Source organism: Protomyctophum parallelum (assembly GCF_964188405.1).
Source record: "Protomyctophum parallelum genome assembly, chromosome: 2".
NCBI classification, from domain to species: domain Eukaryota; kingdom Metazoa; phylum Chordata; class Actinopteri; order Myctophiformes; family Myctophidae; genus Protomyctophum; species Protomyctophum parallelum.
The window spans coordinates 52,804,547-52,822,410 of record NC_139699.1 but is presented as its reverse complement, the minus strand read 5'-3'; positions in this window follow the sequence as shown (position 1 = coordinate 52,822,410).

Genomic DNA, 17,864 nt, shown 5'->3' with positions numbered 1-17,864 from the left:
TACATAGTAGAATTTGATGAATGGACATTGTGAGGATAACTTTCATGGGCCTCACAAGAACATTGGTTGTTTTATGGTTAAAGAGTTACGTCTAAAAAGACAAAAGAGTCGCACACATGAATGATAGCCAAGGTGCTGATTATTTATTTGGATGCCGCGTAGAATAGAAACTTGACCTTCATAGAGGGAGATATCAATGAACCATATGACCTCTGCTATGGGCCACTGTCACCCCCCCCCCCCCCCCCCCCTCACTCTCCATCACCATTCATGCACAGTATGTACAGACAAGCTCTGAGATTAGATTTAATCAGAATAATATTTATAACAATATTTATAATAAAGAACAAATGCACGCACGCACACACACACACACACACACACACACACACACACACACACACACACACACACACACACACACACACACACACACACAGTCACACACATACACACACAGTCACACACATACACAAAGGCGCAGTGGGCTCGGTGGAGGGTGGAGAGGTGGAGGGTCTTTGTTTGTCGTCAGCACCTTCTCAGGCGGTTGAGGTTTCTTCCACTCCGGAATCAAGTGTGAGCGTCTATAGGATTGTCTGTTTGACTGAGCACTGAGCAAGTATTGTGCGTGTGTGTGAGTGTGTGTGTGTGTGTGTGTGTGTGTGTGTGTGCGTGCACCGTGCAATACTTGTATTACTATATTTTTGAGGCCCAAATGTCCCCACAAGTATAGAATTTGATCAGTAGACACATTTGTTTTATGATTGAGGCTTACAATTGGAAGGAAAGAAAGATTGCGGCTGGTGTTAGAATTCAATATTTGCTTATGGATAGGGGTCAGGGTTAGAATTAGACATTTAGGTTAGGTTTAGGGGTTCGGGTTAGAAATGTAGGTTATATAGGGAGTAGGTTTGGAATTAGACATTGAGGTTATGGTTATAGGGTTTATGCCTGTGTTGTGCACTGAAGATCCAAACTTGCCTGCTTCAGGGTTATGGTTACAAAAAAATCTTTGTCCTCACAACTATAGCAATACAAACGTGTGCTTGTGTGTGTTTTGGAGAAGGTGGGCGGGTGGGTGCTCAGTAGCTGCAGGGTTCTGTATTGATGTCCGCTGGCCGCCCCCCCACCCCCGGGGGTCCAGGCTCGGCGGGGGGATAGTGTGTCACTAGGACAAAGCCTTGGCGCCATCCATCCTGCCCTACGCGCCAGTAACTAGAATTAATTACAAACCAATCGAATCCGTTGCACCCAATTGGTAAACTAATTGGTAATTTCAGCTGGACATCGTAGCCCTGGACGCTAGCATCTTTTAGGCCGTGGCCCTCGGTCCTGGGGGTCTCTCAGATGGGGTCTTTTTGGTCCTCCATGTGCCTGAAAAGAACAGGGCACTTTCTTTCGTCCTCGGGTTAATCAGGGCTGGTCAAGTCTTCAGCTGTGTTGTGTTTCCTAAAAATGGTTGTCGGCTAATAAATAACATGTTGAATTGCAACGCATTAACCCTCTTCTGGGCCTAATGTTCGCAACGCAACGCCTTGTGGGCTTGTATATCTGCTAAATCGGCTATTTTCAAAACAGTATAGTTTATTGGGGTTAATATGGTTATTGTGTAGGATTATGTACCCAACATCTTTTGTAAGACATATGTATGAGGAGGATACGTTTCAATGTAAGATGTTTTATTAATATTATTATGCATTTTATTCAAAATGTCAGTTTAATGAGAGCAGGCCATGTATATTTTTGGACTCCTATTACATAGAATATGCAGTGATTATTATTGGCTATTAAACCACAACAGGCAGGACTGTTGTGGTAATTGTCCTTTCTCCAGTAGGAAGTGTTGATCATATATTAGTCAAGATTCTGTTACTGCATTGCCTATTTCTCGCCTCAAATGTTTGCAGAAACATTCTTTAGTTTAGTGTGCTGTTTAGCTGTAAAATGATATTGTGTGTTTGTTTACATGCCGTGTTGACCCGAGGAGGATATGATCCAGGTGCACGTCCATAGCAGCGGTCTGCTGTCGCCAATTGACACACCGCTGAATGTTGTCATTGACCGATCAGAATGCAAAAAAGCAATAACGCCCTCACAGCAGACACCTGTAGCTGTGTTATAATCACAATACACCACGTGGCCTCTTACAGTATTGCCTAAATACAACTCCCACAAAACGTACCTCCAGACAGTGACAGATAGATCACCAGGGGGCTTATAATGTTTCCTTTACACCTCGGTGTACGTACAGTAGAAGGCTGTGGTCGGGACATGCTCCAGTACCCGTGGTACTCGGTCTGTATATCCTTCAATGCTTCAGCTGCTTGTCTTGTTAGTGTTCTGGAGGCGCTGGGTGGACGTGGGGTTCGGGTTACGGGCCTGCCCCGGCCTGGCCATGCTGATAGGGGACACGATAGAGCCTCTGCCCCCCCCCCCCCCTGCTTCCCTCCAGACATTCCCCACAAATAGGCCCATTAGCTGGGAGCAAAGCCCCCATTCTTCAGGCCCATTCAAGGCTGCCCTCTGTGTTTGAGCTTTTCTATAGTGCAGGTAAGGTAGTAAGTCAAACTGGTGGAATGGTTGCAGGGGGAATCTCCGGTTAGAGATAAGGAATGTAAAAACTAAAAATATATATATAATGTACAGCAGCAATGTAGAACCCTTAAAAAAATGCACTATAGCCCTGGTGATCTTATTTTCATCACACTGTATATGAATCGAAGGAAAACTAAAATTTCCACCACAAAACTTCAAAATTAGATCGCAGATCTACAAGCCAAAAATAAATTAACTTAAGGACGGCCTAGATGGTTACGAATTTGGAGTGCTTCATTATACAGTGCTAGCCTATACAGTACATTCTAAATACAATTTTTTTAAGAAAGGTATGAACTCAATGTCTCCATGCAAAGACATTCCGACAGTCTTACTGTGTGATCCCTCCCCCCAATGAACCTACTCAATCTCATTGTGTGTCCTTGTGCTACTCGATGAGAAAGGTCCCCTAGCTGGAAGGAAAACAAAACAAAAAAAAGGACAAGTTGTCTGCGTTTCAGAGAGCCGTCAACATGTCTGGCACTCGTGCCCGTTCGGGAGGAAGTGGAGCTGAAAGGCGTGTGAAAGGTGCCAGGTTTCTGAGAGGCATCACTCTCCCAATTAGGACTGAAATAACCTGGCTCTGTCCTAGCAGGAGGTGGGGGAGAGAGAACCACTGGACCTGTCAACAGTGGAACGGGAGAGGCCTTGGGACGGTCAGTGTGTGTGTGTGTGTGTGTGTGTGTGTGTGTGTGCACCGTGCACGAGGTGTAAAGTGCGCCACAGACGACGCACGCTCCAGTGCATCAATGTGAATATGCGTGCACAGCACGTGGGGAATATCTTTTTGTGTGAGTGAGATACAGACTTGGAGTGCGTAAGATGTGTGCGTGCACATGCTCTTGTGAGGACATCAACATATTCAAAGCATAAAAACTGTGTAACATATATTAGGGCAGTGATTTTATGAATGTCTGTGTTTATATATTTCGTTTTTTAACTCTGAGGCCAAAAATTGCTGATCTACAAGATATTTTCAGCATGCGACATCAGCGTGCAACTAACTATAATGTTGGACATACTGTAACTCCAACGATTTATTTTATTTTATTATTTACTATAAAACAATAATTTCACAGGACAATTGTCTATTCAAATTATATTATACATTTGGCCCCTCAGGTAATGTGGTGGTACACACACACACACACACACACACACACACACACACACACACACACACACACACACACACACACACACACACACACACACACACACACACACACACATCTGCTCTCTGACAGTTCAGTCACTATCTGTGTCAGTGTGAGAAACTCAACACAACCATTAGTGTCAGATGTACAGCCGGTTCCCATGCACAATGGCTCAGGTTGGACAAAAGTTCTGCCCTTTGCTGCTGACGTGGTGGAATTGTTACCCTCGCTGCTGTCCTCCTTTCACCAGTGCTACTTAATATTCTTATACCACGCCAACACCGTCGTCACATTTTAGAACCACATTAACCCTGTCATCCCTATATGTTGGGGATTTTATTTTTAAATGTTCAAAAGCTTTCAGAAGTTTTTAATGCACTTCAACCCCAGCATCCAAATTCTGGGGGGCACATTATTCCCAAAATAGCACAACGTGTCATAACGCAAACGCCATTATTCCGACGGGGCATTATTCTGCGTTGGTCCGACTTGCTCCATTACTAACCCTGTCCCTAACCCTAACGAACGCCAAGCCACGTTATCGGACTAATGCGCCGTCGGAATTAAGAGCAGATCCCTCATAACTTGTATAAGTCCACTATTATTGGCAAAGAGATTTGGAGTAGACGGGTCCAGTTTACCAAATAAAACAAAAAACTTGTGTTGTGTTGTGTTGTGAGCTAAGTTTGTAGATTGGCTATTTGCCTATTTGTGCTGCTCTAATTGTTGTACAACAAAGTATCTGGCTTACGTGGTTTAACACAATGCTGTGAAATTATCTGTGTTGACAGAATCTAAAGTATCATAAATAATGTATTGCTTTTAGAAACATTATGATGCGAGGCTTGTTAACACACACACACACACACACACACACACACACACACACACACACACACACACACACACACACACACACACACACACACACACACACACACACACACACACACACACACACACACAGTATACAAATTGTGAATAATTTCCTTTTTGCAAGAAATATAGATAAAAATTTGCCATATTGGATTTCTGGATTGTCCGGTTTAAAAACTTGAGTTGACTGTTCATGCCAAATTTCACGCCTGTATCACAAAATGAACGATTGTTCCTATTATCAGGTTAATCAGACTAATGTATTTAACCCATTCTGACCGGGCACCCATTTTGGTGTTGGCATCATGTTATGCTTTAGCTATTGAAAAATAGCAGATCTACAAGCTCATATCGCGCCACCGAGTGGCGCGATACGAGCTTGTAGGTCTGCTATTTTTGAAAAAAATCGAAGAACGACTGATATTTTTAGAATCTGATCTCAGGTCAGAATGGGTTCGTCAGACCAGCGTGTGTCCAGTGGAAACCTCGTATGAATCTGATCTCAGGTCAGAAGGGGTTAATAGATTATTCATTTTGTGTTGATTGATTCATTAACACTTGTTATGATTCTCTGTTCTAAGTATTGGACCCTCGTCGGGTTCTGGTGTGTGACGACCCTTGACATTGCCATGGTTACGGCGGACAAGACGGAACAGGCCTGCTCCGGGAGAACAATTACATGACACGAAGACTTGGTCACATTAATACATTCACATAGTTTATTACACATACAGAATCATATATAGCCCTGGATCTCTGTCCTAATGACGTCACTGACTAGACATCACAATCACTGCCTGCAGCACGCGGCCTTCAGCGCGCCCTAACACAGCTCTAAAGTATGTTACAGTTCAGGCAGTGCACAATACATATAAGTACATTGCATATTCACGTACAAGTACCAAGTATCAGTACACAGCATGTTGTATATTACAACAACACTCTCACTGCGTTTAGTTGATTACCGTGATATGATGTTTGCTGCGGGGTACACTAACGTTTGAAGCATCGTCCGGTCTCGCATGTATGTCCGTTTCACGAGAATCCACCTTCAAATGTTGTGGTCGTTTGTCGTTGTGTTAAAAAAAATACAAAATGTGAATCGACAACAAAGGACGTCACGAGAGCTCCACTGCATGCCACCATTGCCCGTTCGAATGCATTGAGCCTCAACTTCCCAGAAGCCCCTGCAAGCCAGTGATGGGTTGATTTCCGGTTATCGTCAGTTATCAAAAAACGGCAAATTAAAGATATAAAACAAAAGGCGGGTTTAGCAGAGAAATACAATGGGGAAAAAAGACGGGTTTAGCGTGTTCCACTGTTCCGCAGTCAAACTGACTACTATAAGAAATTAAAACATATATGCATTTTTAAACTGCCTCTCAATTAATCTACATGAGCAAGATTACGTTGATTATTGGCTGTAAATACTAATACGCATCAGTTATTTAATCTTCTTGGTTAATTGCCCAGCCTTATTACATATGGGAAAAGACGATCTACAAGCTCACAACATGCCTGCTGTGATATATCATGGATTATTGGTCCAGAACTCAGGTGGCTTTCAGTTTCACTGGATGAACTTAGTTATGGGGTACCAGTCACCATGTCAAGACCCCCCCCCCCCCCCCTCCACAGAACATAGAACGCATGCACACACACACACACACACACACACACACACACACACACACACACACACACACACACACACACACACACACACACACACACACACACACACACACACACACACACACACACACACACACACACTCTCTATCTCTCTCTCCCAGACACCATCCCACCTCAAGGAACTTGCATCATAAACATAACTGGTCAACGGGGTAAGCAGTATTTCAAGGTAATCCTCAAGTTTATTGGCTTAAACGGAATGACCAGTACACCCATAAATTGATTAAGGCATAAAAGCGCAGGCTTTTAAGCAGACCTCCCCTCCCCAATTTGTGCTTTTAGCACAGACTCTGCATTGATTGGTTTACCAGTGCTTTGCATGGGTGCTGGCCTTTTTGTATCCCTTAAGGGCAATAACTCACTTTACTGGATGTAGAAATGTATTTTACATGAGCTGGTTTGTAGTGTTTATGCCCGCTGGGGGTGGTTCAGCGTAGTAATGGTCAACTCCCTTTAAACGCTACAGCCACTGAGACCGTTTCTGATGGGGCAACATTCAGCTCTAAAGCAGCCATTCTCAACCACTGTGCCAAAACAATAATCAATTTCATGTGGAACAAACCCAGAACTTAAAGTACATTACGTTAGTTCTGTTGATACAAGACAGAATGATCATTAAACATGCTTACAAATATATGCAGCCCAACAATATGACTACTTAACTGAATAAACACGTGATAGCAATGATTATTATCAGAATATAGAGCTTTAACTTTTTAACAATAATTTATTTTTCATTTCTTTTTTTGTTTTACAAACGAATATCACTTACAGCACCTTTAAAATATTAGAGTGAAGGCTTGGTTGGTGACATCACCAAAATAAAGCCTGTAGCTCCATTTAGTGTGAGTAAGAGTCCAGGTTTGTGGACACAGTGATATGACCTAGACTGCATAAAGTCTGTCTTCAATTAATTGTCTGTGAAAGCACTCAACCTTTTGTCTTGTGAATGATGACATCATTGCTTTAAATGTTAGCTTTGCTGTCTCACTCTTATAAAAGAGTTTACGTCCACAAAACAATTGTTACTTATCTCTGTAGGAGAAGAAGCCACTTGTTTTTTGTTTGTTTCTGGAGTCAATTCAGAAAATGGAATAAAAGTGAAATACTAAATGCATGGGCAAAGTTCTGCGCAGGTCGGTCCAGGGGTTTGTGAGAATAGCTCTGGACACAGACAGACAGACCCTCTTCTAGATGGCTTTGTCTCCTATAGAGCCGGGACCTGGCCATCAGTGAGACGTCTCAGTAGTCCAACAGATTAGTGTAAGGTTAGGTTTAGTTATAATGCGTTCCGTCAGACCAGTATTTCGGAGCGATGGCCCGGTCGGACTGATGCGACGGCACCATAGAGCCACAGTGTTATTTCCATGTGGATGTCGGACGTCATGTAGCCAGTCTATGACGGGTCATCTATGATCCATTAGGATCCAGTATAAAATGGAAGTTCTAAAAATGTAGATATGTCAAAAAGTATAATACCTTTGAAGAGTTACTTTTTATTTGCCGTCAGATTTGCCAACATGACGGAGAGGAGGGTGGCATTTTAAAATGGGAAGTGGATCTGCACAGTTCATTCACCTGTTTCATTTGAAATACTGTATTGTGTCAATTAATTGAGTGGTGTGTTCTATCTTTGCATGGCTTGCAAATAATACAGACAAACATACTCGTTCGCTCTGTGTATCAAAGGCATGTTGTTGCTGGATCACAGCATGCTGGTCTGTCGCTGTCCATCGGTGACGGTGCTGAACCAATTAATGCATGTGAACTAGACCTGTTTTCTTTTTTTGTGTCCTTCAGAACAAACTGTGTTGAAGGAAACTAGTGATTGAAAACATGAACTCAATATGACAATGTTTCCTAGTTAATAAATCAAGTGAGATTGAGAAGTACGGCCACTTTTCAACTGACTTGAATTTAAGCTAAGCACACACACACACACACACACACACACACAGGCAGAAAAAACTGTATATTATATAACAGTCATAGAATCCTCAGAGTCAGATCGTAGATGTTAATTGTGCATTGTGTTTTAGGGGTGGATTTGTTTTTTACCATGAAACACTCAGAGTAGCAGTGAGACCCCAGAGTTTCCACTTATTAAGTTAACACTGCTGATCTATGCAGGATAAACAGGAGTCACAAACCAGATTAGAAGCACATTCTCTTCTCAGATGCCTGGCTCTGCACCGCCAGGATCTCCCAGTTAACCCAGTGGAGCGAGATAGACGATCAATGAGCTGCTCGAAAATCATTTGTTTAATCTGATTTGTAGGGATTTTCTCTCCTTGAGCAGCGGAAATCACAGATGACTGGGAGGGGGGGTTGAGCGTGGTGGGAGTCTGCTGAAACATTGGCTCAATATGGACATTATTCTGAAACCCGACACCACAGGAAATAGGTATTGATCTTGATGACCATTTCCTCACTGTGGAGCTGTGTAGGGGGCGGGGCCAAGGAGTCCAGTGATGCTTATGGGCCCAACTGGGCATGTAAGTGAAAAGAAAAAAACTGCAGATGTATAAGCTCACAACGACGTGTTGCAATGTGTCTTGGTAAGCTTGTGGACTGGGCTATTTTGGGCGAAGATCTTTGGTGTTGAGCTGGGGGGCTATATCTTGCACCAACCCTTAACCCTAAACGTATTTGCCATTTAAAAAAATAGTTCAAATAGCCAATCTACAAGCTCACAACGTGTCGATGTAGATCAGCTAGTTGAACTATTTTAAAATGTTTTTAAAAATTGTATCAAATGGCAAATAGGTTTAGGGATAAGGGTGCAAGATATAGGTCCTGGGGTCTTCAACATTTTCTTGCAGGCCAAGTACCCTGTAGATGAGAGATAGACAAAGCAGGGACCCCCACTAGCCTACATATTGTATAAAATGTGTTTCATAAACGTTTTGAATCCATGATTCATCCATGCAACGTGATAAGAGGCTTTTTCAAAGCTATAGCTTCATGTCTGTTCATTAAGCACATTACGTGTATTTACAGACGTTAGCATTTCTTGGGTGGAAAAACATTCCTATCACAAATTTGACAGCCCCCCTGTACTAACTCTGAGGACACATGGTGTAGAGGGAAAAAAGGTGTGGGCCAAGGATTGACCGTCATGGAATGATAAAGTGTTTAAGTGGTTATTTTTGAGGAATTGACTAAATTACTACTACTACTACTACTAAAGAGAATCAGAAAGTCATATTCCTTTGTGTAAACCTTCTTGGGAAATAAAATGGATTGTGATTCATAATTAAAGCTATGATGACAGTTGGCTGAGAGAATCAGATGCGGGGTGGGGTGGGGTTGGTGGGCAGGATGACTGATAGCAAAGGTCATAAGCTGGATTTGAGCTGGATATTCAAGCTGATGTCTACAGTGCAAGGTTGTCCCCCACCAGGACAAACAATATATCACACGTCTCTTCCACCTCGTGCCATGGCAGGCTGCGGTGCTGGTGTGTATGAATGTACACTGATGATGTTGTTGGATGGAGCCAGACTCTGTCTCTCTCTCTCTGAGCTATTTACTAGGGGTGTAACGTAACGATATAGTAACTGTATCGAAATATCGATTTTGATTAAAGAAAATTGAATTATATGTAAACAGCAAATATTGTACCGTATCGTTTTGCAATGGAAAGAATCGGTGTCGAATCGTTTTGCAATGGAAATTATCAATTTAATCAACACTAAGTACTTGTGCATAATTGTATTTAGCAATTTTAAGAAGAAACAAAAAATGGAACTATTGATTATTGTCATAGTTGTTATATTGAATCGATAACTTAAAACAATTATATACATTAATGAATCGATTAACCACTTAAGTGCTATGTTATACTTTGTCGCACACAGTGTCGTGCAAAAATAGGGATCGATAATTGATTCTTTTTTTAATGAAGATTGTTGATTTTGTTCTTTAATAATTCATTAATTTGATTAGTTTGATTCGTTCATTTTGTAGGTTTAGAGACAGGCGATGTCTCTCTCTGAGTTCTCCCCCCGTCCTCTGCTTTTTACTTTATTCACATCGCAGAAAATCTTGTCTTCCCCCAAATGGATGCCGAGGAGGGCTTTCGTCTAGCATCTGCATTTTTATCAGGATTTTCTGAAACAACGTAGGCCATACCTGCAACGTTGAAAAATTCATTGAGGGTGGCCAAGTGCACCGGCTAAGTCATGCATGTGGAAAGGACAGGCTAATGCCCTTTCTGAATGGCCCTGTTAGTCAGGATATAACAGGCAAACAGGCTGCCCGTCTAATGTTTCATATGGGCTCTCCTCTGGGCTGACATCATACCTTTGCCTCCATAAATCTCAAATGTTCCCGTTGCGTTGGCCCTGCTGGCTTCCTTGCATGTGCGATTCCTCTGCAATAACTGCGGTGACTTTTCGCTGCGAGGTGGATAATCATTTTCGCGAGTAATATTTGAAATAACCCTTTTTTATGTTCTTCTCCGGCGAGTTTATGGGAGCCTCCTAATGTCAAGGTTGTAGCTGGGTGGGCAGAATCTACCGAATGCATCTCTAATTCCTTAACCACTTAAGTCCTATATACTTTGTTGACTGGAGTCCCCTGGCCCGGGGCTGTAGTATAGGCCCTACCTTTTTCCTTCTACACCAAATCTCTTAGCTTTTTGTTAAAACACTGGTGCCAGGGAATCTTTCAGAATAAAGGCGCTAGAGTGCCAAGCATATGAGAGAGATTTTATTCTCGACGACCTGAAAATGCATTTTCTAGCAAGGAGTACTATCCGAATATAGCACTATTTAACAAAGAAATATCACTTACCCTACCTTTAAGCCCTAACACGTTGAAATTGGCTATTTTTTTATCTCACACACACACACACACACACACACACACACACACACACACACACACACACACTGATATCACTCTTCAGTCGCCAGTCCATGTATTATTCATGCGAAAATGTATAGTGTATTTTATTTTTTGTATTTATCAGTGTTATCTGGGGAATTCCATCACCATTGATCTGTCCTGCAGACCGACAGGATGTACAGAGGGGGGGGGGGGGGGGGGGGGTGCAAGAGGAATTGTCTCAAATGATACTGCTTAATCTTGTCAGTTAGAGATTGTGTGTGTGTATGCGTGTGCGCGTGTGAGTGACAGAGCGAGAAAGAGGGAAGCGCAGACAGAGGAAGAGAAAAAAAGAATGCATCATCGTGTGTGTGTGTGTGTGTGTGTGTGTGTGTGTGTGTGTGTGTGTGTGTGTGTGTGTGTGTGTGTGTGTGTGTGTGTGTGTGTGTGTGTGTGTGTGTGTGTGTGTGTGTGTGTGTGTGTGTGTGTGTGTGTGTGTGAGAGAGAGTATCATATTTATATAAAAGGGGGAAAATGTGTTTGACTGTTGGGTTTGTTTATCAGTCTGGTGTCTTAATGGTGAAAGCTGAGCGATGTGTATTCTGGCTCACAGTGTGCAGTCTATGGAGAGAAGCATCTGATTGAAGACTCATTGTGGACGGGATTCCCCCAGAGCATTCTAATATGAAAATCATCTTAGCTCCATTATGGAAAATGAGCTGATGAATGGACGTGGTGCTGTACTGTACTGTCTGGGGTAATTCAGTTTCAATTCAGTCAATACACACAACGTGAATGGACACTAGAATACAGTGGCCGGTGATCAGGCTAAATCATCTATTCTCAAACAGTTTATTTTGATAGATTGGATTTGGGAGGCATTTGAAGCTGTTGTGATGGAAATGCTCTCGCTAGACAAGACACAATCCGTGTTACATTGATCACATTTGAAATTAAGCACGGCTAGATGGCTACTTCAACCAATCGGATTGCTTCCTCGAAACTACCTGTTGTATAAGGGACCATAAATTTTTTGACCCTACACTTCTTTCTTACACATTTTTACATTGTATTTAAAGGACCACTTCACCACTTTTCAACCTATCTTCATATAATTGGTCGTCAATAATCATGATAAAATGGCACAATTGTTTTCTACTCGGTCTGTGTCTCATAGGATGGGTCTGGGCAGTTCAGAAACCCGTGACATCATCAATGGGGAATCCAAGCTAATTGCAGGCTTCCTAGTGCTGAAAAGTTGCAATACGATAATGGAAGCCATCGTTCTCACGATAATACAAATCTAACCATTTTTGTAAATAAATCTTGTTTTGACTAGGGGTGCAATGTGGGACAGGTTATTCAACATGAAGGCTTTTGAAAAGATGTTTACAACAAGTGGATGCGTGCGGCCATCTTGCTTTGGGTACATTTTATGTTTACTTCATTGCCTAGCAACCCAATGCCAATGTACAGTATGTAGCATTACGACCGCAACCTCTCATAAAGCACTATAAAGACCACCTTGACGTAGATCTACGTCAACGGTGGCGAATGTGTTTTAATGGTTAGAATGGATTCAGCACCCCCACAAGCCCCTAGTTAGACATCCCACAAGCTCATATTGGCCAAGTAATATTTTTCTAGTTTTTCTGTCAGCCCAGATGTAGACAGAGACAAGGAAACGTGGTAAAATGCCAAAAATCCAGAGTATTTATTTACTCAAAAACACAGAAGGTCTTCCAAAACATTCAAGGCAAAAACATAACTCAAGTCCAAAACTTAAAGTCCAAGTTTCCAAAAGCAGAAATAATACTTAGGTCTTCGGTTGGAGCTGCAAGGAGAGGTGGTCAGGCTGGCAGGCACTCACTGAGGGAGGAGACCAAGAATTAGAAGAAGACCTAGTACAAAAAGCACAGAGGTGTGCACTGGCCGAAGGAGGAACTATCACTGAGCACTGCGTACCGTCACAGCCAGGTAGACAGCCAGGTGATTGCCCGATGGAGACCATGCCAGGTAATAGCCAGGACACACCTCCCCGAATGTGGAATGCCTAAAAGACATAAAAACAGAAGAGTCAGAACAAACAGCCAGACAAGCAGTCACTCCAAGTCTTATCAACTCTGATTGGCTCCCACAAATTGTCCCAGAGCAGAAGCATCAGCGCTGGACAATGCGTGTAGCTGCCTGCCCAGTTGAGCTCTTTGCCCGCTGCTGAAATACGGACCAAAAACCTTGGGTTAGAAGTAAATCTCAACTCTTCAGTTGAAGTTTTATCTACATATCGTTTTACTATATAAAAATGGTGTGTTCCCCCTCGCCATTTTCAACTGCCCCCCTCAGTCATTTCATCCTGGAGCCGAGCCTGCCACGACGTTTCCCAGAGGAGTTTGATTGGAAGTAATAAGGTGTCAGAACTTAAGACACGTATGAACACATATAGGCGAAGAAAGCTATTGGTGAGCAATTATTTTGCAGATGGCTAAAAACAGTTTGCATAATAATAATTGGTTTGCATAATTGATTATGATATAATCACATTTTACAATATTTACAATACTTTTCGCATACCGGCTAGGGGTGGTACGATATTGTGATATATCGCGATATAAATCGCTGCTATATATATATATATATATATATATATATATATATATATATATATATTATTATTTTTTTATCGTTCTCCCAATATCGTGCTATTCATTAGTTAGTACTACTAGTAGTAGGCTACCCATTGTTGTGGACAGACAATTTGTGGACAAGTTGCAGTCATTGTTTTACTGTTTGGAGGAGGCAAGATTCATGTACTTATTGGCCAGTTTGTGACGCAAAAAATCTTGTAAGATTTTGGAATAAATGCATAGGCCTAATTCCAGATTTTTGCCTTTTATGGTTATTTTTTTCATTTTCAGTTATATCAGTTATCGTTGATGAAATCTCTTGCATGAACCAATGGTCGCGGTAGATTTTTTTTCCTTTCTGTGTGAAAAGAGATGTGCCTCTGACTCCAACATGTAGTTTTGTTCACATCCTGGACACATCACGCCTGCAGTGGCTCTTAAAAAAGTGCAATATTGGCTGATTTATAGTGAAACTATAGATGTTTCGGCTCAAATTCTCATATAAATGGTATATGGGACATTTTGACTTTTTAACATAGCACATAATTTTGTACACATTTTCTTCCAATCTAGAAACACTGATTATAAATATATGTTTCTGTCTAATGATACACACATACTGTACTGTACATGCCTGGCTAACGATAGGACAGTGTTGTAAGTGATGGGGGTTGGTTGGTTGGGTTGAGTCAACTCCCATGAGAGGCTGTGACGTCTAAACAAATCTGATAACCTCACCTTGTTACCCCCCAGTCCCAGTCACACAGCACTGACCTCTCTACCCCCTCCCATTCAAAACAATAACCTGAGCAGACAGGCAACACACGTGTGCACACACACACACACACATGCACGCGCGCGCATATTTGTATTACTATACTCGTGAGGACATCACTATTTTTAGGAAACCAATATTGTATGAACACCCTACAATATCCTAACGCTGGGAATGGCTCATCCAAATCCCTTTTAAACTGTAACACAACCATATCTCTTGTGAGGAGACCAGGGCAATATTATCATCACAATGTCTTATTTCTGAAATTCCTGAAGAATTTCTGAAAGAGACTTGTGCGGGCATTTGGTCGTCACAAGTAGGCTATAGAATAACACACTCACGCATACATGTACTCATGCCCGCAACACACACGTGCCGTGCATGGGTCCTATAATGAATGAGTTGTTTTGAATGGATGGCTGGGTGCACTTAGCACCGGGCGCGGCCAGTCCTGACCAGAGATGATGAATTGACAGCAGGGGTGTATGTATGTATGTGTGTGTGTGTGTGTGTGTGGGGGGGTGTGTCATGGGGGGGGGGGGGGGGGGGGAATCACTGCAGCTGCCTGCCCGTGACAGACCACCAGTCCACCACTCACACTGCTGCTTCACTAGAGCTGCAGACACACTCGCATGAGAGAAAAGGAAAAGGTGTGTGTGTGGGGGGGGGGGGGGGGGGGGTGGGGAGAGCATGAAATGAAGGAGAAGATAGAGACAGTGAGAGGAGAGGGGGAGGAGTGCATACAGAAGGTGAGGAAGCATGCAGCTCATGTTTCCTGTCTGTGATGTAAGGCCTGACTGGATCGATGACTCCACTGGGACCCAGCACACTGCTGTCTGTCTGTCTTGTCTGTCGTGCTGCTTTAGTCTCTTAATTATTTTCCAGTCAAGCACTTCTCTATGTATCTCTATTACTTCTATCTGTCTTGGTCAAACAGTCGTAGATATTTTGTCACATGGGCAGTTAATGTCAATATTAACTTAAAATACTACAAGCCCTCGTTTACCACTATTCATAACCATGGAAGCTGCACTACTTTGTAGGACACATAACAAACATTCAATTACTTTTTACTAAATTAATCTGATTAACCACTTAAGCACTATTTTTCACTTCATCATACAACGTTTTCAATACCCAAAATCTACAAGCTTACAATGTCCCACGAATCCACGATGCAACGTGTTGTAAGCAACTGAGCATATAGATCTGTTATTTTTGCTGCCCAGAATAAGGCAGCTATAAGTAGGGTTTGTGTGGTTAAATAAAGGGCATAATGCTCCAGCAAGTGTTGAATCTGGACACATGTCACCCGCTGAAATAGCTTTCATATCATGAATCTGGACACATGTCGCCCGCTGAAATAGCTTTCATATCATGAATCTGGACACATGTCGCCCGCTGAAATAGCTTTCATATCATGAATCTGGACACATGTCGCCCGCTGAAATAGCTCTCATATCATGAATCTGGACAATTTACAATTTACAATTTAGGCATTTAGCAGACGCTCTTAATCCAGAGCGACTTACATGTAAGCAAGAACAAAAGCATGGGAATACATCACATAAAAGCATTTATCAATATCATGAAAAATGCTTTTACACATGTCGCCCGCTGAAATAGCTCTCATATCATGAATCTGGACACATTTCGCCCGCAGAAACCGCTTTCATATCATGAATCTGGACACATGTCGCCTGCTGAAACAGCTCTCATATCATGTGACAGTAGAAGAGTGTTTCTCAAATGGGGGTGCGTGTACCCCTAGGGGTACATGGAGGAACTACAGGGGGTTATACCCTGAGAGAAAGTGAAAAAAGAGTAAGAATCTACTTGACTATTACATTTAATTAACACACTTTGTGTAAACCTGTTGAAATGTATAGTGTTAAACCAAACAAAAAAATAAAAAAATAATACTACCACAAATATTATTGAATAGACAACATATTGACGGATGAATAGTTACGACCACATTTAAAAATAAATCTGCTCAGTACTCAGTGTCATTAATTGCAATTATTATAATTTTTTCGTTATATTCTTAAAAAGGGTGGGTCATCGTTCATCCAAAGCATCATAGCTATAGGTTTCTCTGGCAGTTTTCTAAGCAAACGTAGTCAGGTAAAAAATAGGTTTGAGAACCACTGCAGCAGAACAAATCAATGCACATTCACACCGTCTTTTTGTTCCTTCGGTGTAGATGACAAAAGGTAGCCCACCCAGCCAAACGGAACCGCAGATAAGAACCGGGGTGTAACACAAGCAGCTTTTTGGCAGCCAGGAGACAATCCACAAGGTTAAATTAAGACCAGCAAACACTTGGGCTGTGTGGATGAAGGCCTGCCGTTTTGTATTGAGATGAATGGCTTTTTAATGGCCTACAGGGACCACTGCTATCTCCTGTGGAATCTGCAGGGGCTGGCCTGGCGCGGTGGGCCATGCTGTGGGTGGCAGCCCACCGCTGTTTAGACTTGCCAGTAGATCCCGTGAAAAGAAATCCGCCATAAAGCAGAGACTGACTCGTCTCGTATGTTGTTTTAATGGCCGCCTTGTTAATGCCGCATTCTTAGCATTGGGAAAGCGAACAAGATTAGTCCTAGCTTCCGACTTCCGAGACAACCATTTCCAAATGGAGACGGAGATAGAAAGCACCTGTCTCGCTCAACCGTAGCGTTCCTATTCTGGGATGGACGTTCAGCAAAAATAGCTCACTATGTGAGCTTGTAGATTGGCTATTTTCCGCGAAGAGAGTTGGTGTATAAGTTAATAGTATACTATAGTGGATCTAGTATAGAAGGCACCCTAGTCAACAAAGCATACGTCATTGTCGGGTGGAAACCATTTGTTGTGAGCTTGTCCATCTGCTGTTTTCAAAAGATGCAATATACGTGTTTGATTAATACATTGATTAGTTATTAATCATCTAAATCTGCAAAGTAACTGTTAACTAAAGATGTCATATATGTAGTGGAGGAAATATTTGTTTGCCTCAGGCAGTGGAGTAGAAGTATAAACAAATGGAAATAGTAAAAGTAGCTTGACATTTAGTTCAGTAAGTAAGTACTTCAGTAATATATTTTTAGAAACTTTACACCTTCAGACTCACGGAAAAACCTTTATGCTGTCTTTCAACACAACTTACACAAGGATAAGAGTTCCATTGTGCTAGACATTTCAAATATATTGTAATGAATTCCAATTTAGATTTCTATGTAGTTCATAGAAATACAGAATTTGTACTTTAATCAAATATGTTTTTCGGTGTTATAAAAATATCACACTTAGTAATTATTCAATTAATAC